At 31.7% G+C, this 27,078-nt stretch overlaps 1 protein-coding gene across 2 annotated transcripts in view; it reads left to right on the top strand.

The window, feature by feature from the left end:
• Positions 1 to 1,073: 1,073 nt before the first annotated feature.
• Mgat4a (alpha-1,3-mannosyl-glycoprotein 4-beta-N-acetylglucosaminyltransferase a) overlaps positions 1,074 to 27,078 on the top strand; it is a 36,421-nt gene continuing 10,416 nt past the window's right edge. The window contains exon 1 of one of the 2 annotated variants that reach the window (XM_065503980.1): positions 1,074 to 1,290. The gene's annotated coding sequence lies outside the window, so the exon portion shown is untranslated. Of the gene's footprint in view, positions 1,291 to 24,855; positions 25,205 to 27,078 lie in introns of those variants that run through there. The other variant, XM_065503979.1, reaches the window with a different exon arrangement.

The following is a 27,078-nucleotide window of genomic DNA, read 5'->3' as shown; positions in this document are numbered from 1 at the left end:
TGGTGTTTTTCAACACCCTTCAAATTCCATGCATTTCCAAAGACAATAATATGCCAATATTTAAAACGAATTTAGAGTTTTGGAAAAACAAAACAATTATTTGTCGACTTCCGAAATCCATATGTTCATATGTGGCTTTTAATGAGCTATTAAATATTCTAATACTTCAAAATCATCTCATTTTTCTATTTTAATTTAATGTTAATTTGCCTTTTATTTATTATTGTATTTTTTATTTTAAAGTTTGGAACACTATTATTCAAGTTAAATTTAACATGTTAACGATTATAAATTCAAAATATTTGTGAAATTTTATAGGCAATTAAAAACACAGGTTATGGTTTAATTAATTTAACTTTTTCAAACTGAAACACATTCATTAATTCATTCATTATAATGAACATTTTTAATATTTTTAAGCTGAGTTGTGAGTTTTGGAAGTTTAAAAATAATTTTGTAGTTTAATTGAGTTTCCTGAGTTTTATTGAAAGATTTATGGGTAATATTATTAGCTAGAAATGACAAGATGACAAATTTTTTGATTATTTAGCATTGTTAACATTTTATTAATATACGTTTCAAACCTTTTTTGACAAATACTTGTTAATGCCTTTATTTGCAACCCTGTATCATCGTTATTTTGCTAACTCTCCACATGTTCAATACACATACACGCTATATTGTGTCAAAGAAGAGCTGAAAAGAAAACAAAAGAAACAAAAAACTAGTACATCATACATAGACAAAAATTTATACACAAATTTGCATAAAAAATATTTTGTAATAATAAATAAAATAACACAACAACAACATTATTTAACGTATTTTTTTTATAAAAATAGAGCAACGATTTAAATGTTTAAAAAAATTTTAAAACAAAATTATGAATAGTGAAAAAAGAAGCAAAATTTTACATAAGAAATTGCAAATACGAAAAGATGATGTGAAAAATTAAATTGAATTTACTCAAAATAAAAGTGCGAAAAATTATACATAATTGAACGAAAATATAAGAAAAACATAATTAAAAATAAATATATTTTTATTGAAATTAAGTTAAAATAAAAGTAAAATAAGTTCCTTGTTTTTATAAGTGTTAAATCGAAAATGATTATAACTATAATTAATTAGCTAACCAAAATACATATGTGCTAATCGAATTTTAATAATACATACTGTGAACTAATAATACTTTTATGGTTATTTTTGGTGTTTTACTTCGCTTTGTCTATTGAGGGATGTGGTCAAGAGGTGTCTATTGTTGCGTTTGAAAAAATTTGTCCAAAAAAGGTAATACATATAAATAAATAGTAAATGAAATCAAGATATTAAGGCGTTAATTGTTGCAATAATTACATAGTACTTTGTTTATGGTTATCAATATTGTCAGACTAATTTTATTTAATTTGCTTATTATTTATGAATATTTCATGAAGGATTGGTAACAAAATCGATAAAGTGTTTGATATTTGTTGCTGTAGTTTTGTTTGTTCGATTAGTGTTTGTCTGTTTTGTTTATTTTTACATTCTTTGCCTTTTAATTTTCTTCATTTACTACCTACCTCTTATTGTTTTCTTCATGAATGTTCAATAATACATCTCATGCTCTATCACTGGGACTAGAGAGAGCAATAATAGTGTGGGTTGTCATAAATTTTACTACAAATTTAACGGTATGACGTCTTTAATTTGTTGTTTTTTTATACCCATCAGTGTTACCACTGGATAAGTTTTGATCCTTGCTAATTTTTGAGAAAAATTCTACAAAATCCGATTCAAATTTAAAATATAAATTTACCATTTTGTAAATTTCCTTATAAGATTTCTTTCTAAATTCATGTATTATTTCTAGTTTTAATTTGTTGCAAATATCATGATACGAATACATACATATACCCATTAATATTTTCGATACTAGCAACGGAATATTAGTTGACATGAAAGAGTTACGACGAAAATAATCGAATTTTTGTCAACGCAACAACATATAATTTTTCAGCTACAATAGAAAAAATTGGATCACTTAGACTTAATTAATAGATAAAGAATAAATTCGGTTCTCACAACCAAAACTATTTTTTCTGCGTGATAAAAATAGAAGAATTAACTTTTATAGTTGGTCTACTTAGTTTCTATTCTAATGATATTTTTATTTACAGTAAAGAATGACAATAATACTTGTTTAATTCTTTAGAAAATCACCTTTAATTTTAGGAATTTCTTTAAGTCTTTTTAAATTACTGTTCTATTTCTGCAACTTTTTCGTACTAGCAACAGAAAATCTGTTGACATAAAGAATTACGATTTAAAAACCCTTATTTTTGTCACCACAACAAAGCTTTTTCTGTCACAACAGAAAATTTCGTTCATTTGTACTGAATCTTTTGATTAACAATAACAACCAAAACCAAGCCTTTTTTGTTTTGCCATATATTTTTTTACTAACACATTCTTCTCACTATATGGGGTTTTGACAACAGAGCTTGTTCTTGAACAGGAGAGTTTTCGATTTAAAATTTCCTCAATTTCAATATGAAATTCTACAATTCAAATAATCGATCGGTTTTTAATTTTTTAAAACCGAAACTGCCGTTTTGCTATTTTCTCGGTTTTTTTTATCAGAATGAGAAACCCCACCATCCCGTAAAACTAAAAAAAAATCCTACCAAATTTGTATGAAAATCACAAATTGGTAACACTGACGCCCACCCATTTAAATGTTTATCATGCAGGTGGTTGAGGTGGTGTTTGTCTTGGCTAATATTTATTATAAGTTCGTACAATAGGGTGACCATTTCATGATTTTTCACCAAAATTTTTTTTAATATTTTTCTTAAAGTATACTTTGGTGAAGTGTATATATGACTCGGCACTCTTACTTGTTTTTTTTTATAGAGAATTGGTTGTTGTTGTAACAGCATATGCAATGTTTTGGGTTAGGATTCTGCATCGTTGAAATCAAGGCCTAGATGTAACACCACTTCGACTGGGTGTGTCCAAAGATCTTCAGGAGGGAGTGAGGTGGGATTGGCAGGGTGGGCATATGTTGGGAACAGTTCGGCCTATGTAGGACCAGTAGGCATATTAAGCCTGTTGCTTAATCCAGATCTCAGCGTTTGTTCTGTTTCTGAAATAGGCGGTGGTCGGTCTCCAAGTACGATATTCATGCTGTAACCGCAGTGTTTACTGCATTTCCATGAGTATCGTTCAAAACTGCTGTATATGACGCGTGAATAAGCGGGTCGCTGCATTTAGAAATCTTTTAATATTACTCAACTGTGTATAACTCAGAGATGGTGACCACACTGGAGCCAATCGTTTTATTTGTAGTCAACAAGGTTTCTTTGTCCATACCCCAAGTACTTCCAGCGAGTGCTTTGAGTTCCTTGTTTCTAATTCGAAATTTATGAGAGATTACAGTTTTTTAGGATGATTCTAGTGTGGTGAGGAAAAGAGCATCGAGTGTTTTCGCGGCTGGAGATAAGGGGGAGATCGGTCTATGCGATGCACCAGCGTTTTCCCTGGTTTAACCAAAGGGATCACTCGACACATTTTCCAGACATCGGGTATAATTAGGCTCTTGATGGAAAGGTATATCATCTTCGTGACCCAGCTGACCATTAGCATGAAAATTCCATCTGCCCCAATAGCCATGGAATGCTTGGTATTTTTGATGACTTCTGCAACTTATTTAGGTACAAAAAGTTGTGGTTTATCAGTGACAAGAAGTTTGTGAACAACGCTTCGCTTCGCGGTATCTCTATCTGGGTGCTCAATAAAAAAGTTCGAATAGTGGTGTTGGCTGAATCGCGACCCTATCATCCTTCTTTCTGGGCTTAGAGACAGAGATTTATGACAATGGACCAATTTGTCAACTCCTGCGCTCAAGTTGCAGTTATTTAAACGATCCGTCACAATCACAATTAATCAATTAATGAATGGGTAACATTCTCCATTAGAATGTTTACAAATAGGATTAGAAGGTTCCATGCCTCGCATACTTTATCAGAAGCAATTATTGTAAAGAAATATATATTGCATTAATAAATATAAAAGATGTTTAAGGAATCTTTGTTCATTGAATTTTGAATATTTTGTCTTGTACCCCTTTAACTCTCAGATCTGTGTCTGAGTTACTGAAGTCTTGGAAATCCTTCCTGAAAGTCTACTCTTGATCCTGTTAACAATATAGTAAGTAAAGTAGTAAAATTTTATGTCTACACCATTTCCAATTGTATTTCAAAAGTTTCTAATTGTATTTCAGAAATTTCCAATTGAATATCAGAAATTTCTCTTTCAGAAAATTCCATTTGAAGTTCAGAAATTTCCAATTATATTTCAGAATTTTTTAATTATATTTCAGAATTTTCTAATTGTATTTCAGAATTTTCCAATTGTATTTCAGAAATTTCCGTTTGTATTTCAGAAATTTCTAATTATTTTTCAGAAAATTCCAATAGAATTTCAGAAATTTCTGAAATATAATTGGAAATTTCTTAAATTCAATTAGAATTTTTTGAAATATAATTAGAAAGTTCTGAAGTTCAATTGCCTCGCATACTTTATCAGAAGCAATTATTGTAAAGAAATATATATTGCATTAATAAATATAAAAGATGTTTAAGGAATCTTTGTTCATTGAATTTTGAATATTTTGTCTTGTACCCCTTTAACTCTCAGATCTGTGTCTGAGTTACTGAAGTCTTGGAAATCCTTCCTGAAAGTCTACTCTTGATCCTGTTAACAATATACAAATGTTCAGTAGTAAAATTTTATGTCTACACCATTTCCAATTGTATTTCAGAAGTTTCTAATTGTATTTCAGAAATTTCCAATTGAATATCAGAAATTTCTCTTTCAGAAAATTCCATTTGAAGTTCAGAAATTTCCAATTATATTTCAGAATTTTCTAATTATATTTCAGAATATTCCAATTATATTTCAGAAGTTTCCATTTATATTTCAGAATTTTCTAATTGTATTTCAGAATTTTCCAATTGTATTTCAGAAATTTCCGTTTGTATTTCAGAAATTTCTAATTATGTTTCAGAAAATTCCAATAGAATTTCAGAAATTTCTGAAATATAATTGGAAATTTCTTAAATTCAATTAGAATTTTTTGAAATATAATTAGAAACTTCTGAAATTCAATTGGAAATTTCTGAAATACAATTAGAAACTTCTGAAATAAAATTGGAAATGGTTTATTTATAGGTTTCTAATTGTATTTCAGAAATTTCCAATTGAATTTCAGAAATTTCTAATTATATTTCAGAAAATTCTAATTGAATTTAAGAAATTTCCAATTATATTGGAATTCTATTGGAATTTTCTGAAACATAATTAGAAATTTCTGAAATACAAATGGAAATTTCTGAAATTCAATTATAAATTTCTGAAATACAATTAGAAACTTCTGAAATACAATTGGAAATGGTGTAGTCACAATATTAAGGGCAGCACACAAGGATCCAAAAAATGATTTTTTCATACAAAAAGCTGCCACCCCAATGTACATACATACATATTTATTCGGCATGTCAGAAGTTACACTGTGTGTGTCCTATTTTTATTAAGATATGTATTACTAACTGCACTTTTTTATTGTTGTTGCTTATTTCATTCCTTTCTTTATTTTCGTCGTCGTCGTTGTTGTTGTTGCTTGCATGTATAGACAGGGTTTTGGCATGTAGTTTTTAACAACAGTCAAACAAAGTTTAGTTATTCGTCAGTCGTATCCTTGTAACGGTATTATTTGCTTGTTGTTTATTCGCCGTTTTAATTTATAGTTGTTGTTGTTGTTGCTGCTGTTGTGTTGTTGGTGTGTAATAGAAATGCGTGGCAGTTGTTATTAAAAAATTCATTCATTTTGAATGATTAATAGAGTGTGAGAACTTTAAGAAGAAGAATAAAAAACAGTATCATTACAAAGTGAAAGAAATGTAAGGAAAACTTGGCAAAGTTTAAAAGTTCAAGCCTAAACAATGATTCCTTAGAGAGTTAGCTAAAGGTGTGAAAGTTACAAAAGTATAATAATAAAAATACATATAAGTTTTGTTAGTTTGTTATGAGTGAGATCATAATGAAATTAGTTTTTTTTTTTTTATAAAATGTAACATAAAATTGTGGGGAGCGTTTAAATAAATGTTTAATTTATAAATTGATATGACTAGGATGTTTGTTAAATGAAATTTAAAAGGGTTAATATGAGTTTGATGTTATACTAAATGTTTAATAAATTTTTTTACTTTATAGCTATAAATACATTCTATATTAAGTTAATTACATATTACAATTTTCATACTGTTTACATTATTTGATAAGCCTTTAGTCTATATTGGATTAAGAAACTTTTACTGATTGCCTCAAATTACAGTAGTTTTCCCGAACTTTGGCATAGAATTCTCATTTTAATCGGTTAATTCCATAAATAACTGCCCAGATAATAATGTCTGCACTTAATAATAGAATAATTGCATGTTGAATAGTTAATCAAATAATTTGAGTTATTTGTTTTTGTTGATTGAATATTTTGAAAAGTTGTCACATTCATGTTTAATAATTTTGATGAGGCTTCCTAACCTAATGATAATTTAGATAAAAAAATTCCATGAATTTTTAAGTACATTTTACATATTTTTACTAAAAGATTAATTCATAGACGGAACTTACGTAATAATGATTAGTCCGCAATGATCCAAGATTAATTCAATCAATGATTAATATTTCAGCCAACTGAAAGAGCATTTCTAGGTAAGAACTTTAGATTGATTGCTATATTTTTTTTTAAATTGTTAGACTCCATTGTTTTTAAACCTTTCTAAAATTTAAAAATTGATTATGAATAAGGCCTTTATTATAAATAATAAATATTCTCATACTTTAAACAACACGATCATATTGTTACGAAATTGTACTTGAATTCAAATATAACGATTTTAACGGCTGATTTAAAAGTTTCATAATGCTTTCAAATAGCAGTGCCTCTCAAACTGTAACATATCTGTGGGCTTTATTAACATTGAATAAAAGCTTTCAGTTGACCATTGATCGTAAGTATGGCAACGCTGTTTGCTGTGACTGTATATTCGAATTCGAATATTCAGTTAAAGAACATTGTAGAAAGTACACCACAGATGGCGTATGTATTAGAAAGCTCTAGACAGTTAAAGAGCAATCTAGAGTGTAGATGGCAGTGTTATAAATAGTGGCAGAGGTTGCAGTCGTTATTGAGTTTATCAGAGACGCTTTTCGAATAAACATCAACTGAGTGCATTAAAAAGAGCTGTGTTTTTCAAGTGAATTTGTGTACATTATAAAGTGTGTCTGTATTTCTGCGAATTTATAAACGTGTATAATAAAAAACTTTGAGTGACTATTTAATTCTGTTGTTGTGCATTTTAAATAAATAAAGAGTTATTACAATTTTTTAAACTACTAAACGGCTTTTATTTGCAATCAAAAGTATCCGGTTTATTTAAAGGAAATAAACCAACGTTTTGAAAAGGTTAAAACGTAACAATATGTTGTGCTGAATTTTCCAAAACATTATTGAAGTTTTCTATCTCTATCTCACGAATGCTTAGGACGATATGGAGTCAAATCGTACCACCTATTTCAACATTGCCAAGAATGTTTTGAATACAATGTTCGAATCAATAAAATATGATTCAAACTCCACTCACCCCTCTAGTAAACAATACGACTTTAATTTAACAAATGGAAATTTGCTCAAATAATTACAAAACGTAGGCGATGGACCTAAGTAAATGATCTATGCCTAATATAAATCTGTTGTCCTTATTATTGACTATACAAGCAAACTTTAATAATCGTAAATCTGGATTGGTTATGTCTGCTTTGAAAGGAATTGTTAAGGAGTAGTTAATTTGATAGTGTCACTATATTGTAGGATGGATCAGCATTTTTACTATGAGAAATCCTGGAATTATGTGGTTTACTACCAACTCGTCCCATATAGAGACCAGAACCCTATAGAGTTCTGGTTTCACCATAATTGGTTCTTTCTCCTCTATTTTTGACACTTAAAGGTAGATGGCCTCCATTGCACTTGTTGTATTCAGCTAGAGCCAAAGGGCTCAGGGCTGTAATGTAATGCAAATTTACAGTAATTTGTTAGCGTTAGGTAGTCAATGGAGATTCGCAATACGCTTTTGACCAAAACTATGCCCTATCATCATTGTGATTGTGCAATTGTTTACTTATTTACCTTAACTAACACTTATATACATATGTTTATATCTACATCTGAGATCATAGCGCCTGTTTTCGTCCAGTCAACTCCAACATATTTGCCTGTTATGTGGCTATGCCCACGCACCCATCACATTAAAGGATGCCTGTAATTCCTATTCTAGATAAGAATTTGTGTTCACACAATATGGACATTAGCTCCACTGTTGTCGAGAGTTCTTTTTGTGGGTGGAAAATCTTTGGCCGAGTAAGGGATGAGTTATTGCAGAGCGTAGATCCTATTGTCCTGGCTCCAGTTATCTTTCGAATATAGTATAGATAAAGTTTGAGGCCATGTATTTCTAGTAGACAGAGATTCCGTGCCATTTTAGTGTTCTATTCTCCAATCTAATGCATATGACTATTATACAGACATAAATTGTTTTCTTTGTCACGATCTTTGTCTGTCAGTGCAGTTTATTGTCCAGAAAAATACCCAGGTATTTTGCGTTGTCCGAAATTTTGAGCTGAATATTTCAATTGGAATCTTGTATCTCCTTTAAAACATCTCCAGTTTGAGGTCAATTCTAGTGTTTTCGACCAGACGAAAACCCAATAAAATAGTTTTTTTTATTATTTTATGTAAAATCTATGTAATGGCCTTTCATGTAATTGCCGAAATGTTGGCATTTCAGGACAGTTTATTATCAAGAGTCAATTCAATAGGAACCGTCCATCCCCTTGAATGCAATGAATATTCAGTCTTGCTAGAATTTACAATCAATCCACTGTCGAATCTCTACCGCATAGGCAACAGTTTTATAGTTCATGGAGGTAAGAGCCTTTTACAAAATATAACTTGGGGGGTCTGCATGGCGATCAAGTCCAAAGAATTGTGCTACTTCGACAGGATGTGTTCATAAACCCACTGGACGTAGTGTTGTATGGTTGGCTGGCCATTTAAATATTTGGTGGTGTGTTGTTGTGCCATTAGGGAATATTTAATTATCCAGTGGATATCACTCAAGGACACACTGATCAATCCTATAAAATATAGGTAGCTAGAAATATGTTTTATCCACACCTGAAATTATGTCGGCTATTGCTTCAAGACCCTTTTCGTAATTTGTGTGTGATTGCAGAGGCTAGAGCAGAGGAGGTAAAATGATTATAAAAAATCACACCCAATATTTTCTGGTTCACTCCCCCAATTTGTATGCCGTCGTCAATGATGCTTCGCTCAGGTGGTGACGAGTGTTGCTGATCATTTGTTGATAACTGTAGGTTACGTGCAGTGAATAAATTGTGGATTTCGTTAAGATAATCATATATGTGATTATCTCTGCACCTTTTGCGGGCGCTGGAAGTTTAGATGGGTAGAAGTTAAACAGGAGCGGCGAATGGACCTTCATGGTGAGGGTCTTCATGTTTAACTCTACGGGGTTTTTAGAATCTTTCTGTAAACTTTACGTGTCACTCAGATAATTTACTATCTATCTCTTCGTATTATTGGGCATTGTGGACTGGTGTATGCCCTGCTAAATAGTGGCTAACTGACAGTGTCAAATGCCTTCACAATTCAAATGCCTCTAGTATAGTCCGTTCACAGGGCCTCTGCTGGTTTAAGCCATGTGAGATCCTAGTCTTAGCGACTATGGGTAGTCACTACACCATTTCCAATTGTATTTCAGAAGTTTCTAATTGTATTTCAGAAATTTCCAATTGAATTTCAGAAATTTCTAATTATATTTCAGAAAATTCCAATTCAATTTCGGAAATTTCCATTTATATTTCAGAAATTTCCATTTATATTTCAGAAATTTCCAATTATATTTCAGAAATTTCTAATTATATTTCAGAATTTTCTAATTATATTTCAGAATATTCCAATTATATTTCAGAACTTTCTAATTGTATTTCAGAATTTTCTAATTGTATTTCAGAATTTTCCAATTGTATTTCAGAAATTTCTAATTGTATTTCAGAATTTTCTAATTGTATTTCAGAATTTTCCAATTGTATTTCAGAATTTTCTATTTGTATTTCAGAAATATCTATTGGTATTGCTATTAGAATTTTCTGAAATACAAATGAATATTTCTGAAATACAATTGGAAAATTCTGAAATACAATTGGAAACTTTTTAAGTATAAAATAAAAATTCTGAAATACAAATGGAAATTTCTGAAATACAATTGGAAAATTCTGAAATACAATTGGAAATTTCTGAAATACAATTAGAAATTTCTAAAATATAAATGGAATATTCTGAAATATAATTAGAAAATTCTGAAATATAATTAGAAATTTCTGAAATATAATTGGAAATTTCTGAAATATAAATGGAAATTTCTGAAATTGAATTGGAATTTTCTGAAATATAATTAGAAATTTCTGAAATTCAATTGGAAATTTCTGAAATACAATTAGAAACTTCTGAAATACAATTGGAAATGGTGTAGAACAGCTGATTTCTTGTATGTCAAAATCAAAATTTTGACTGTTTGATATTGTTAATTAAAGCACGTTGATTTCTAATTCAAAAAATGAAAGCAAAGATACATATTTCTATGAATAAAATAATTTGAAAAGAACTATTTATAATAAACTAGTTGACCGGCTTCCCCCGGTAGCATTTACTAATGTTAGTTCTTCAAGTTTCTCCAACCCACATACACCGGCCTGTTCTTATTTATTTGCAAATAAAATATCAAAATTTGTACTGCATACTTTAGGGAGCTTTTTTTTATTACAGTTGAATCAAAAAAAAATTCGGAGTTTTACCCGGAATTTAATTTAATTTTTTTTAAAAATTTCGAACCGAATAAAAAAAAATCAGCCAAATCGCTCCAGCCGTTCTCACGTGCTGCCATTACATACATGGACTATTTAATTTTTATATATATAGAAGATAATTACTAAAACAAATGGTTTCACTTTTAGCACTCAAAGTGTCAAAAAAAAAAAAATACTACTCTAGTACGTTTTAATTAAAAATGTATCTTTTAACAGCATAATTTAGTCATATATATACGTTATACAATATTGTAAGAACGATATGATAACAATCACTCAATTAAAAACTTTTTGTTAACATAAGATACATATTATGAATTCTTGAAAAATCAAAATTCATTACAAGTGCTTTCTTATAACACTGCATTTACGTAGCAAAACAGTAAAGGTCAACTAATTAGCAGCAAAATATCAGACATACACAAAATGTAGTAAACAACAAGTTAGTTCAAGTACACATCTATCATATAACTAAAGTATGTAGGTAGTAATAAAAAGTGCTAATTACTTGAACCACACTGTACTGCATATATTCTACTTTTGTTGCATTTTATTGTAATAAAAAGAACGTCTGAAAAAAAAAACTTTAACTTATGACTTTAATTGTTCAAATTTATTTCTTTTGCCGTTCTACATATTTAAATTGTAGTAGTAGTTCAGTTTTCTACAAATTTAATTGACACAACAATATTTCAAAGTTGCGAGTTGAAAATGACAGCAAACAAATAAAGACGTAAACTACAACTGCTGCTGCTGCTGCTATACAACTAATATAACAACAACTATGTATCTACAACGATAACTATTGTGTCGAATGGATGATAGTTAGTGTGACAGTGATAGTGCGTCTATGTGACAGTTTTTAATGTTCGTCATACTGTCAAATCGCTTTGTAACTTATCAGCAAGTAGGAGGAAATGTCTATAACCTTCGCCCTTTCTTTTCATGATTTCTTTATACTTATATTTTTTTTTGCTTACTTTTTTTTCATAAAATATATATAATAGTGAATAGAGTATAATAGTGAAATTGTATATGTTTGTTCACAAGCATATATATTCATACAAATGTATACATTACTATTAACCAACCCAGTTGCAAAAAATACGATTTTTTTTTTATTTATCGATTTTAATTTGTAGTTTTTATTCGTATATAATTTAATATACATAATTATTGGGAGCTTCTTTACAATACATTTTCCAACGTAATTCGATTTTACAGTTGACAGTTGATTTTACAATAGCTTAAGCAGTGTTGTATAAATTATAGATTTACGTCACAGTGTCAGATAGTGTCAGATTTTGAAGGAAATGTCAACTAAGGTTATGTTAGTCGCATGACTCACTTGTGATTTAATGTACCATCATTTAAAAGCCTATCCTTTATATGATCAACTAAATCAAAAGATAGTTCCTATTTTTAATGAGGAACCAGCCCCGCTGAATTCATGATCTAGATTGGATGTCGTAAAGACACATGACTGGGATTTCATAGCCACTTGTTTAATATCCTATCCTTTACTTCATAAAAATTGACCAGGATTACAAAGCAATCTCTAATAGTTTCTTGTTATATATATGGATTTCGTATAGATCCTTCCACTGTAACTTAGAAATTAAGTGATCATATTTATTCCACCAAGGCATCAACAACTATCTCAGAACCGTGAAATCTGGTTGTTGTTGTTGTAGCAGCAGTGATTGCTGAGTTGACATCCCTTGGCCGAATGAACTCGGGTCATTTCGGTGCGTAGAACCGGCTGTCGTGGGAATGAACTCTGGTTGTTTCGTTTGCTGTTGATGTCTGCATGCCAGTAATCGACGGTGATATGATCGGTGAAATCACTCAACGCCTGGAACAGAAAGCAAAAACAGAGGACTCAAAATCAAACATTTTATATTCAATCAAGTCAATCAAGTGTTCATACATGTTGGTGGAGACCTTAAAAAAACCAACGTATATATTATTATTATTACCGAGTGCCACCAGATATGGAAATAGAGCATTTTAGGTACCGTTATATGAACCTGTTTTCGAAAAATGTTTTATGACGAATATAGTGGATAGATCTGGATGTGGTAACTTTACGGACCAGTTGTATCTGAAACTGTCCCTTAGGCTACCACATTACGTTAGCATAATTGATAAAATATAATTGTCAACTCATGTGGAGATGATGTGAAGTGGCCACCGAGATCGTGTGATTTGATTCACGATCTCGGTGTGATTTGATTCACGATCTCAGTTCTATGGGAATAAACCAAGAAACACAGCAGCCCTCAAAATCGGCATAATCCATGTCATCGGTCAAAATCAGCCTGATTTATGGGCCATAGTCATGGAAAATTGGAGATTTCGGATGCGCGCAACCCAGTGAAGCCGCGGCTAACATTTGCACAATGTTATATTCTATACAAAATGGCATCGATAGGCCTTACAAATGAATAAAAAATTTCGCTGATATCTTAAAGATAGGAAGCGCTTAATGAAATGCCCTTTATGATGAAATAATTAATGCTGAATTAATGGCAAAGAAAGTCGCCGCCGAACTAATTCAGTATCAAGGGTTATCGAACAGGGATATCCACATATATATTGAGAGGAAAGTGGGCATTAGATATCCTGAGAGTGTGGATATTTATCAGTTACACTTGTAATAAATTCGAACGAATTCAAACGTGATATTGGCATTTACTTGAATCAACGTAGGATAAACTCGCATTTTAGTTATGTACCTCCATTAAAAAACTCTATTTAATTGCCAGAGAAAGATGGAGAAAAACTCACTTGCAAAGAGCCCAGAAAAATCTGGCCAAATATGGATATGCAGAGATAAATCTTCCTAGAATCCACCTAAGAAACTTCATAGCGATCTTACACTGGCCTTTAGGTGTACATGTACACAAGTTAAGAATCCTTTAAAAATACATCTGCAGAAGCTAAAAAACTCTATTCAATTGCCAGAGAAAGATGGAGAAAAACTCACTTGCAAAGAGCCCAGAAAAATCTGGCCAAATATGGCTATGCAGAGATAAATCTTCCTAGAATCCACCTAAGAAACTTCATAGCGATCTTACACTGGCCTTTAGGTGTACATGTGCTCAAGTTAAGAATCCCTTAAAACTACATCTGCGGAAGCTGTAAGGAAGAGGAAGGAGAGAAGACAACTGACCATCATCTCAGTCACTGTCCGGTATTTGGGGACCTGAGGCGAAGAATTATTGGTCAACAAATAGTTGTTGACAAAACTTGTCTATCCAGAAATGATTTAGGTAAGATCCACACCTTCATTAAAAGAACAGAATGAATGAAGAATGGCAAGAAACATAGGATAAATGGTAGGATTGACTCAACGTGTCACTGGACCCACGAAAGAAGTGAGCGTCTTCCAATTAAACCTAACTTATTGGAGTAATAGTGATACCTTAATAGGATATTGTTGGAGTACTATAAATAACACAGGATTTAGATAAACAATTAAAAAGGTTCTTACATATATGTTGGTTTTAGTCTTGAACAAAAGTTCATAATTCAGAGAATGAATTTCGATAGAAAAGTTTGGGATTTTCTTGTGTCAATGTTGGATACCCTGGCGTTCTTCATATCCTTCGCCATCCACCTAAAGAAAATTCCAAGTTTCCTTCTCTTTCTAACGACCATTGAATGTGGTGCAACTCTCTCTCTCTCTATCAGATAATGTAAAATATCTGGAAGTTGTACTGGATCCGGAGCCATCATGAAAGCTTTACACTTAAACAAGATTGTCTATGGTTTTACTGATGCGGGAAGGCCATATGCAGAATTTATTACATCCATTAATATCAAATGGCTTTTCGGCATTATATTTAATCTTGAAAAATCCATCCATTGTAAGCTCTTCGAAAGGATCTTAAGAACTTTTGGCCATGATGAATACACTGCGTATCACACCATCTAAGTCTCTTTTTGCTATATGGTACTGATTGTCTATTAATCGCATCTCTAAAATCTGCGATTTGAATGAACACTGAAATGAAAGCGAGAAATTCTTCGTGGTTTTGGGTGACTTCTTGCCCACATAAACTTGTCTTCGATAGCAGTACTTTGTATCTAACTATGGAAGTATTATTTGTCTAAAAGGATTTATTTTGAGTTATTTTCTGATTGATCAAATCTGGATGGAAAGCAGACTGGGATGAGTTTGTTTCAGAGTCAACACTGAAATGAAAGCCAACAATTATTCGTAGTATGGGGGACTTCTTGCGCACATAAACTTTTCCTTGACAGGAAATACTTTGTATCAATCACATATGAACCAACTGGGAAGTATTATTTCCCTAAAAGGATTTATTTGAGTCATTTACTAATTGCTCATTATGGGTTTGGTCATTTCATGGAATATGAGTTGGACTATGTTCTATTGAAGAGTCTGAGAATACCAGTAATTTTTCAATGATATGGCAAAGTATATTGTAGTAGATTATGCTTCTATATTACGCAGATTTGGATGAATGTATCTTTCTGATTGATGGAAAAGGTTCGATTCAATAGTTAGAGTTTATTAGAAATTTCACTGAAAAGACAAAAAACATACAGTTTTAGATGGGATCTTCTAATATACACAGACAGGGGCGAGTGTATCTTTCAGATTGATGGAATAGTGTATTCTTTTTCAGGCGCAGGTATCGATTGTTATAAAGATTGTTTGCTGAATCTGTTTCTATTGAATAGTCCAAGAATTCTCCCAATGAAAAGGAAAAACATACTTGATTCTGGGTGATAGTTTTCCGGGACATGCCTGTTATAGTGGATGGGAAATTATTACGTGTTTGGAACATATCCAAGGAGATTGAATGTTGTGTCTGTAAAAGTTGAGTCAGCACTCCAGACTTTAAGTAGGTCACATATGTGCAACCAAACGGGTTTATCGGAAATAAAGTTAGAAGACTTTTATTCAAGTGACCAACTATTTTGTTTCGAGAGGAGTACTTTTGCTTTTCACTACAGTCGAAAGATCTTTCCTCTCATTGAGCATTCAATTTCTTTAACAAAAGCAAAATAACTAATAACCCTTTGGAATGTTCACTACTTTGGTTTCGTTTAGTTCTTAAATATGATTTGTCCTTTTACCAGAAATCTATTTATTTGAAAATAATTACTTTCACTTTCTCTGGTTTCCTTTTTTCGTAACTATAAACTTCCATTAATATAATTTTTGTATGAGAACTGTCTGTATATCGTTACAATAAAAAATAACCAGAGATTGAGAAAATGGGGCTCAATGTGTCAATTAAAAGTTAAAGGCTTCCGTGACATAACGGTTATTTTATGAGTGAAATAAATTCAATGTCAAACTATCTAATTTGTTTTAGTGTTCCATTTCTTATTGAATTTTTTTTAGTCTAAGTTATCATAAGATGATACAATAATCTATTGTAATAAAATTACACATTTTAGGGGTATCTTAGTAACGTTGCTTAGATTGCAAAGATACTAAGTCCACAAATTTATTTTAAGTACAAAACATATATCAAATAAAAATACACAATTTACAAAAAAGTTATTTCCATAATAAAATGGTCTTAGCGACATTAAATTCTAAGCTAACTAAGGCCCCAATTTTGTAAATCACGTCACAAAGTGATATTTATTTGGAAAGCAAAAACAAAATTTCTAAAATTTTAAAAATTTGTTTTTGTTTTATATACAAATTCTTAACAGAACAAACGCACCACAATTCAAGCGTTGATTTGCCAAATTTTTAAAATTTTTGAAATTTTGTTTTTGCTTTCCATATAAATATCACTTTGGTGACGTGATTTACAAAATTAGGGCCTAGGTCTTTCGTGGCATGTTGTCATACGTTATTTTGTGAATTATTTTAAAATAAATGTCAAATTGTCCATATGATTTATGTGAATAATTTCCTATTGGGTTTTTAAGTATGTTTTTTATAAAATGATATAATAATCTAAACAAAATTACGCATTTTCCTATTTACATACTCGTATTTGAATATACCCCTTATTATGGGTTTAGCTTAGAGTGCAAAGGCTGTAAGTTCACTTTTTATAAAAAAAATAACTTTATTTAACTTTAATATAAGTAAAACTAACAACAATTACATATAAAATTTATATATTTTCGTTATTTCATTAAAAAAGTGGACATATCTGCTTTAAACTCTAAGCTTACGAGATATATTTTGTGTCTTTGAAATTGTCATGTTCATATATATGGCGATTTTATCGGCTTTTGCGAATCTAAGGTCAGTTATAAAAGCTCTCTAGTTTTTGAAACTTTATACAGTGACATCTGTTACGACAGTTTCGACGAATCCAGAAAAGTACCACAAATTATTTAGTATATCACATACATATAAATTATTCCGTGCAGGGCATTTAAAATTCAATCACATCCACTAAAGTACTAATATATCTTGGGATATTTCTAACTACATACTGTATGTTGTCATAAAAAATAGACTTTATTAAAATGTCAAAATGCATTTGTAAGAATGTATGTATAAATGACAACAATAACAACTGGTACTAGAAAATTACTACAACAATATTTGCAATAAATATTAAAAGAAAAATAACAACAACCACAACGAAATACATATAAGTAATATAGTGTAGTTGGTCAAGTTGGATTGTATGATGCCCTATGACAATAGATGTCAAAGTATAATTTCATAATTATTTCCCCAGCCCAATCATAGCTTTCTGTTGTTGGAACTTGATGCTTTTCAATTACATTTTTTCATAATTTTTATGGTTTTATGTGATATTTTTGTATATGTATGAATGTATTAGTTTAGAAGTTATAAGGTTACCCGTTTTTAACCCCTAAACATTCGAATTTCAAAAATCCCTTCTTAGTGGATCTACATAGGACGAGGTAAACCTATAGTCCAAATTTCATCTACGTCTCTACCTTTAGGCGTTTGGTCTGGGCGATGTTGAATCAGTCAGTCAGTCACTCAGTAACGTTATTCTTTTATACATTGGGAGTATGACTTAAAAATGCTGGATTTTTTCAAATTATTAGCATTTATTTTGAAACATTCATTGAGCTACTTTTCTCATCTCTCTGGCAACACAGAGAACTGCTCATCTTTTGAGGCCAAAAATGAATCAAGTCAATATCGGATACTCTGTTCCAAAGTGAGGCGAATTCCAGAGAGAGCCTTCTGCATCGAGGAAAAACTTCCCAACCACTTTATTCTAAATAGTTTTTAACAGGTATTGAAACATGTGACCGGGCGTGATCATGATGGAATATTACGGTTTCATGTCTGGCACCTCCCACCAAATACAGAGAAAATTACCTTAGCGCTTTGGTTTCGATTCGGCTGGTTGATAGGGCTTTACATACGATCTATTACATTTCAGGTTATCATAATGGATTAATTTTTTATTGCAATTAATGATTCGGTTCAAATATGATTTCCTTGTATAGCGTTCAAACATCATTTTGGACATGCAAAGTCGTCTTTCAATGTATCTAAGCTTCAATTGGTATGCTTCTCAGTTTCCTTGCTTTTGGATGAATCATGCCATTTGCAAACGTTTTGAAATTGTTGATTGAGTAGCTCTCAATGAATTTGAAAGCACTTGTTGTCATAAAGTAATGCCTCCAATTCATGGGCTTCAAACTTTTTTGACTGGCCTGGGCGATCTTTGTCTTCCGTGTCAAAATCACCACTTCTGAACCGCACAAACCATCACTCTCAAGGCATTTTTTTTTTTCAAATAAAATAAGTAATTATTATTCTCAACTGTTGTTGGTCAATACGACAGTATCTACAACTATATGTGATTGCGATCCAATGCATCATATAAATAACGCAAACAACGATATAAACATCGCAACACTGTCATCCGGAGAAATTACTGCAATTAAGCGTCTGAACCTCTGTAAATGTACAGACCCTGATGGAATATCTCCTGAGATTCTGAAAACAGACTCCACCCTAAGAACGACGTTACTAAAGCCCTTAATTTCGAGTTTCTGGTTAAATGAGAAAATTCCTGACGATTCAAGGGAAGTCCTTATAATCAAACTTCCAAAAAAAGGGAACTTACTGAGTGCGCCATGGCAAACAAAATCATAGCTCATATCCTGCAAAATAGCATTTCAACCACCATTGAACCACAGCTAAGACGAGAACTAGCGGGCTTTAGATAAAAACAAGTCATGCATTGAACACATCAAGAGCTTGAGGGTAATTAATTGTTTAACAGTCGGTCGAATGACATTCACCCCTTTACATAGTGTTCGTAGGGTTCAAAAGCGCTTTTGCAACATTACAACACAATGCGATCACGGAAGCTGTAAGATGCAAAGGAGTTCCCGGGAAGATAATTTCGCTATTGCTCTATACTTCATGAGGGCTCATCAAGCAAACCCATCAAAGTAAATGTCGGAGTTCGTCATGATTGTGTTTTGTTTCCATTATTGTTTAACATAGTACTTAACGTAGTTATGAACCACTCTATGGGCATGCAGCATGGTATTTCGTGGGGCCTTCACGATAGGCTAGATGATATCGAATATGCAGATGTCGTCTGTATTCTATCATACCGCTTCTCTAGCATGCAATCCAAGATCCAAGCCTTTCCAGCTTGGTGGAGCTAAAGCTGACTTACAAATTAATATCAACAAAACCAAATCAATATCATGCAACACGAACTTCCAGCTTTCGCGGCAAGGCATCTGGGGAGTATAGTTTCAAAAATTGGTGGCAGCAAAAAAGATATTCAGAATAGACTTCTAGACAAGTTCGTATAGACTGGAGATCGCGTACATCTTAACTCATACCAAAGACAAAGTTTTTAACAGCAATGTGAAATCTATGCTGCTATATGGCTGCGAAATGAGTACAAGCTTTTGTAAACCGTTGCCTCAGGCGTATACTTAGAATATTCTTGCCAGCCACTATATCAAATAAAGATTTGTGGAATAGAATAAATCAGGTTCCTTTGGGGTTGAATACACGATCGCGCAAATTTGGTTGTCTGGGACACACAATGAGAATGCCAGCTAACGATATAACTAGACAGTCCGACGAATATAACACCCAAGGCAGACCTGCAAATATTCTGGAGTGAGATGAAACTGTTGTGTAATGATAAAATAAAAAACATTTGTTGCGGTCCTATGTTCCACTGGGAATTAAATGATTAAATATATATAACACAAAGAAGTAAAGCAAAACTTCCCGCATATAATGATTCGTTTGTACAAAATTCGATATTTTCGAAGCAAAAAAACATTGTTGTTTACACTATAACGTTCAATAACTAAGTGAGAATACGCCCTTTAAAATGACGTATAAGTTATTGAAAACAAAAACCCCATTTTTAAGTCATACACCCAATATAAAGCCGTGTGTCCACTATCAAGTTTTCTTGCGGAAGTTGCTTCCAGAAGTGAATTTCAGAAGTTTTTGTTGTGTTAATACGTATTAGAAGTCGACTTCCACAAGTCACGGATTGACGAAGTTGCTTGCAGCAATTATGTTGAAAAACGTGTTTGTTGCTTGCTGGAAGAAACTTGAACAACTTGCTGTGAACTGAAAGTGTTTTGAAGACTTGCAGAAGAAGTCGGGTAAACGGATCGTGGTATTCTCTTCTGTTTTCAGTTTTGTTTTGGGTTTTTTTTGGAAGAATAGCTAAAAGCCGGTAACCGACTTTTTAGTACCCTGCTTTTGAATACTTGTTGGAATTAAGGAGTGAGATCGAAAAATTCTTAACATACATATATGTTTATAAAAAAGAAACCACTAAACTTACAGCTTTAATTTTTTTTTTATTTGATTGAAATTATTATTACAATTTACAAAAAAAATTATTTTTATAGTTTTAATCACTAGTGATGAAATTTTGAACCTTTTTCGGAAACCCTTCCATTAACGTTTTTATAGTGCTTTCTGTCACTTTGCTCGAACATGTAGTCCATCTCCGTTTAAAATCTACCACACTTTTGGACACCTTTTTTGTACTCTTCAATTCTCTTTTAACAAGAGCCCAATATCTCTCCACTGGCCTTAGCTCCGGGCAGTTTGGAGGATTTGCCTCTCTTGGTACAAATACCACATTATTGTTCTTGTACCACTCAAGGGCTTGTTTGCCATAGTGACAGGATGCCAAGTCAGGCCAAAAATAAGTGGACACATTATGAAGTCTTATGAATGGAAGCAGCCTTTTTTGTAAACATTCCTTGATGTAAATTTCGGTATTTATAGAGCCCGTTGTAACAAATGAGTGGCTTCTTTTGCCGCAACTGCATATTGCTTGCCATACCAAGAACTTTCTGGGAAATTTTGTCTGCTTTTGGGTCCTAAACTTTTCTTCAACATTCCCTCGAGCATCAGCAACATAAAATTTTTGACCTGGAAGTTGCGAAAAATCTGCCAGAACATACGTTTCGTCATCCATTATGCAGCAAGATTATTTTTTTATAAAACTTGACTTCAATTTCCGTGCTCTGTTTTTGGCCTCTAAATTTTTAGTAGCGTTCCTGTCAGGAACTTTTTGAGCCTTGTATGTTTTTAAACCTGCATTAGCTTTAACTTTTCGTACCAAATAGTCCGAGCACTGAGCTAACCGGGCTGCTTTCCTACCGGATGTGTTGGGAGCTCTTTTGAAAATGCGTTCTATTTTTTTGGCTTTAGAAACATCATGTGGACCATTCCTTCTACCTGAACCAGGTTTTCTATCAACTGACAAGTTCTCCCGGTACTGTTTAATAACATTGGAAACAGTTTGACGGCAGACCTTTGTATGCTTGGCCAACTTTTTGTAAGACCAAGTTGGGTTTTGTTGAAAATATTTAATAATTTCAGTACGCACTTTTTTCTGGTCACTCATTTTAATCAGATTAACAAAAAAATTAATATAATTGACATTACACATAATAACTGACATGTTTTTCAAAGGTAACTTGATCAAAAAAAAATTCAAATAATACTTGGGTTAAAAAATGTAATGAAAAACGTGTGTTAAGAATTTTTCGATCTCACTCCTTAAATATAAAATGTATTCAAAATCATCATTATACATTCTCAGGAAATGTTTCAGCTGCATGGAATCTTCGTTCCGCAATTGTTCAAGCATCTAATTTCTCACCCTAACCTTAATTTTGTTTCTTTTTAATTAAATATGCTGCGATGTCAGCTGCCAATCTTATTTTGTTACAAGATATTTTTATACTGTCATTCGTGAAAAAGGCAAACTGTACTGCAAGCTGTACTCACATTGTGTGGAAACACGTCTGCAATTTCTTGCAGCAAGTTCGTCTTAATTACTTCTGGAAGCAGACTTTCGCAAGTTTCGTTTTGAGTGGAAGCACTTCAGCAAATACTTGCAGAAGTTCTTCCGCAAGAGACTTGCTAGTGGACACACGGATAAAGAATAAATTTCTGTAATTAAATACAAAGTCCAAATTATATTACGGCTAAACATAACTTGGGTACTGCTTGACTACAGAAGACGATTCCCCAACTCAGTTATGGTAAATTGATGTTTCGTTCTCAAGTGACGTTCTTTACAATTACAATGATAATATATGTGTAATTATACCCTCCACCACCACAAGTAGTGAATGAGGGTATATATAAGTTTGTCATTCCGTGTGTAACATTGAGAAATATTCATCTAAGACCCAACAAAGTATATATTTTCTTGATCCTTATGAAATTCTAAGTCGATTGAGTCATGTCCGTCTGTGTGTCTGTGTAAAATACGCTCACGTCCAAAATACGCAAACAAAATTGGTAGACTTGCAATAAATATGTTTATTGTTGTCCTAAGCTGTTTTGTATTGAAAATCAGCTAAATCGGTTCGGTAGAACAAGAGCTATGAACCAAAATGTGAAAAAAACAAAAAAAAAATTATAATTTTCACATATTTTTGGTTATTTGTGTAAATATATTGCAGATAATACCATAAAACTTTACACACGTTATTTTTATAATAAATGGACTAACTCTGGTGAAAATTATAAGAATCGGTTCATGATTTCTCCTAGCCCCCATACAAATTTCTTCCCGAAATATGGTTCTATGGTCTATAAATACCTTCAGAATTGCAGTATCCATACAAAATTCAGCAAAAATAAGTTTCGTGCTAAAAGAAATCACAACACTAAATTTTTTGTGGATCGGCCCATATTTGACCATAGCCCCCATATAAAGTTCACTTCCGAAAATCACTTAAATTAGCATAAATATCTTATAAATGTCGCTATTAAGTTGAAATTCGTCATAAGTAATCCCCATATATACCAAAATCGCTATACCTAATTATATGATGATAGGCCTATAATTGGTTATAGCTCCCATATATATCAACCTAAAAAATATGTATGCAGGTGGAGGGTATTTAAGATTCGGCAAAGCCGAATATACCGTTCTAACTTGTTTCTAATACATTATTGCAGTTATACTACTAAATCCATTGGTTTTTATCTGTTAGTTACTAACATAATTAAAAACCTACCCTTTCAGTAGTGTAGGGTACATCATAATACAAAATGCGCACAATATAATGACATATAACATTTTTGTTTAAACCGACCAACGTTCAGAAACAAAATCAAAACAAAAAAAATTACAATGATGACTTCCCCCTTTCGTCGGCTATAGGCCGGACCCAACAATTTAATAAGAAGTGCATGCATGTTGTGAGAAACCAAAAACAAATCAAAATAATCGTAAAAAGAAAACAAGCTCTATAAGTTTAATTAAGTTTAATAGTAGCCGATTGTTTAACAAAAAAAAAAAAAAAATACAATATATATACACTCACACACAACAAACTCATTTATACTACCCAGCAATTCTAGGCGACAGTTTCGAACTAGTGATTTTACCCATCATTTAGGGTGGGAACTAGTTACTTCAATAGCTACGTGACTAGTTATTGATACTTTTTGATTACAATGAGACTGTCCGATAGCTGGTCCAAAGTGGTCAACGAATTGGATTCACATTCGCATTGGAATCACATACTGGTTACATAGCGTCAGCTACATAACTAGTTATTTTAACATTTACGAGTGCTAATTTTAGTTGACTATTTAAAGTAAAATAGTTTGTACGAATTACTCACAAATCGTTTAAAGTGACTACACTCTAGATTACTTATAGACACTTAAGTGGCAATTGTCTTCACGTTAGATTACTTGGGATGTATAAAGTAACCAATTGTCTTTTCTCTGCACTACAAAGAGCACATATGTGTCAAATGACCCAAAAAATATATGGGGGATTTCACGTCAAGTGAACCAACTTCTAAAATCGATAAATGTCTTCCGATCGGGATGATTTCAGGTTAGACCTATTGGATAGTTATTCAACAAGATCGGTCAAGAACTCTCGGAGTTAGAGGTGGTCAAAATTTGACATTTTGGCCAAACATGCGATTTTTCTCATCCATGTAACTTATTACCTATTGTTCTTAGCAAAATGTGTCCCAAATAGTTAGAAAAAAGGTCCCATTTTGAAAAAAGTCAAAAATTTTTTGATTTCGGAAAAAAATATTAAATTTTTTTTTTTCGAAAGATTGAAAAAATAGCTACATATTTAAACTATTTGGGACACATTTTGCTAAGAACAATAGGTAATAAGTTACATGGATGAGAAAAATCACATGTTTGAATTTTGACCCCTCTAACTCCTAGAGTTTACTATCCAATAGGTCTATCCTTGGTGCAAATTTCATCCCGATCGGAAGACATGGATTTTAAAATTTGGTTCACTTGACGTGAAATCCCCCATATACATATATATTGGAGTCAGCCAAGTGATAAGACATTAGTGACAATTACTGTCTATAAGGGATACATTGACTACATGCTCAACTGCTGGGTACGTACTCGTGCTCATACTTGTACACTGTAGTGTACTCCGTACAAAATAACAATAACAAAATCTCACAAGACGACATGTCACATTTACTTTGTACATAGAACTAACTTAGTAATACAAAGACACTGCTCTAAGCCGGTTGTGTGAGAAAAAGTTTGAGAAAATTTTTTTTTTTTAAAAATACATCTAAAATAAAACAAATGAATTCGTTATTTTTTTTTAAAACACAAAGTGACTCACAAGTGAAAAAGTAAATAAACAAACAAACAAAATAAGAAATGTAAAGAAACTATTGTTAAATTAACATTAATCAACTGAAAAATACAATTTGCCGGATTGTCTAAAATTAAAATTAGGTAAAACATATGTATCTCAAGGAATAACGTGCAATAATTTCAATTTATATTCATTTGGATATAAAATAAACATTATTAAAAAAAAATAACATTTCATTAACATTTGTATTTAAATAAACAAGCTCAGTGTGTATTATTTGAGAAAAAACCACGTCTGAAAGTGTTTTTAAATTGCAATGCAAAAATAATTAATAATGATAATAAATATTAATGAAAGTGGCAAATTCAAATAAATTACACAGGTCTTTAATGATTTTGGAGCCGTCAAAACTAAAACAGATTCTAAGTATATCCGAAAACCTGATTCTACTTATTTTTTCAAGGCTACGTTGTAAAACAAATTTGAAACTGGCACACAAATTTACTGATGACAGGCAATATTGAAAAATTATGATAGATCGAATGCTACACGTAGGAAAAAAAAATAAAAACATTATTGGTATTAACACTATCGGTATTTCGGCACCAACAATTTTATTTGTTGACCTGTGTTATCGAGTTATGTATCGATTGCTTTAATGAAAACTGTTTTTAAACGACTATTCTTAGTTTGAAATAAATTTGTGGTTTTATTAATAAAAATATATTGATGATATGTTATACCATCACAATTAAAAACATATATCGATGGTCTCATGTTTACAACTCGTAGCTGAAATCTTTTTCCAACAAGAGATAATAATGCCTCCATTATTAGTAGAGACCAGGTATTTTTTTTCAACCTCAGAGTACTATACATGAAAATTATATAGAAAATATTGTTACATTAAAAATTTTCTATAGAAAATGCTGTTATAGTGAATATTTTATATAGATAATAGTGTTATACTTCAGATTTTCTACAGAAAATACTGTTATACGCAAGACTTTCTATAGAAAATAATGTTATACGCAAGAATTTCTAGAGAAAATTCTGCTCTAATGAATGTTTTCTACAGAAAATACTGAAATACCCAATATTTTCTACAGCAAATACTGTTATACAGAAGATTTTCTATAGAAAATAGTGATATACACAATATTTTCTATAGAAACTACTTTTATACACATACATAAAATACTGAAAATTGTTTGAATGTATCAAATGAGTCTCGGGAGTACCATGGTATTTTTATACCCTTCATCATGAGTGGCAAGAGTAATTAATATAATTTTGTCATTACTTTTGTTATTTCTACATTTTTAATTTGCGACCCCACGAATTATATATATTCTGGATCGTTATAGATAGCGAAGTCGATATAGCCATGTCCGTCTGTCCATCTGTCCGTCTGTATGTTGAAATCAACTTTCCGTAGCCCCCAAATAACTTACATACATTATTCATACATCAATATATCGAGAATTAAAATCGAAAAAATCGGCCCACAAATGGCTGATTTAAAATAAAACCGGGACAACCTCGATTTTTGTCCTATATCTGGATTATTAAGACATTAATATAGACATTGATAGATATTTCAAAGTCCATTGTAACGATGTATATAAGGCTATAGAAATCGGGAAAACAATTTTTAACCCGAATTTTTTTTCGTCAAACTAATTTTTTTGTCATAAATATAGCGAAGTCGATATAGCCATGTCCGTCTGTCCATCTGTCCGTCTGTATGTTGAAATCAACTTTCCGTAGCCCCCAAATAACTTACATACATGATTCATACATCAATATATCGGGAATTAAAATCGACAAAATCGGCAAATGGCTGAGATATAAAAACAAACCGGCACAACCTCGATTTTTGCCCTGTTTATGACCTATATCTGGATTATTAAGTCATTAATATAGACAATATGGATATCTATTGATAGATATTTCAAAGTCCATTGCAACGATGTACAGTGGTTGACAAAACAATGGAAACTTTTCCAAATAT

This window comes from Calliphora vicina, chromosome 3, assembly GCF_958450345.1.
Source record: "Calliphora vicina chromosome 3, idCalVici1.1, whole genome shotgun sequence".
In the NCBI taxonomy this organism is placed as follows: domain Eukaryota; kingdom Metazoa; phylum Arthropoda; class Insecta; order Diptera; family Calliphoridae; genus Calliphora; species Calliphora vicina.
Note: the sequence above shows the minus strand (reverse complement) of the source record. Positions and strands in the feature narration are given on the sequence as shown.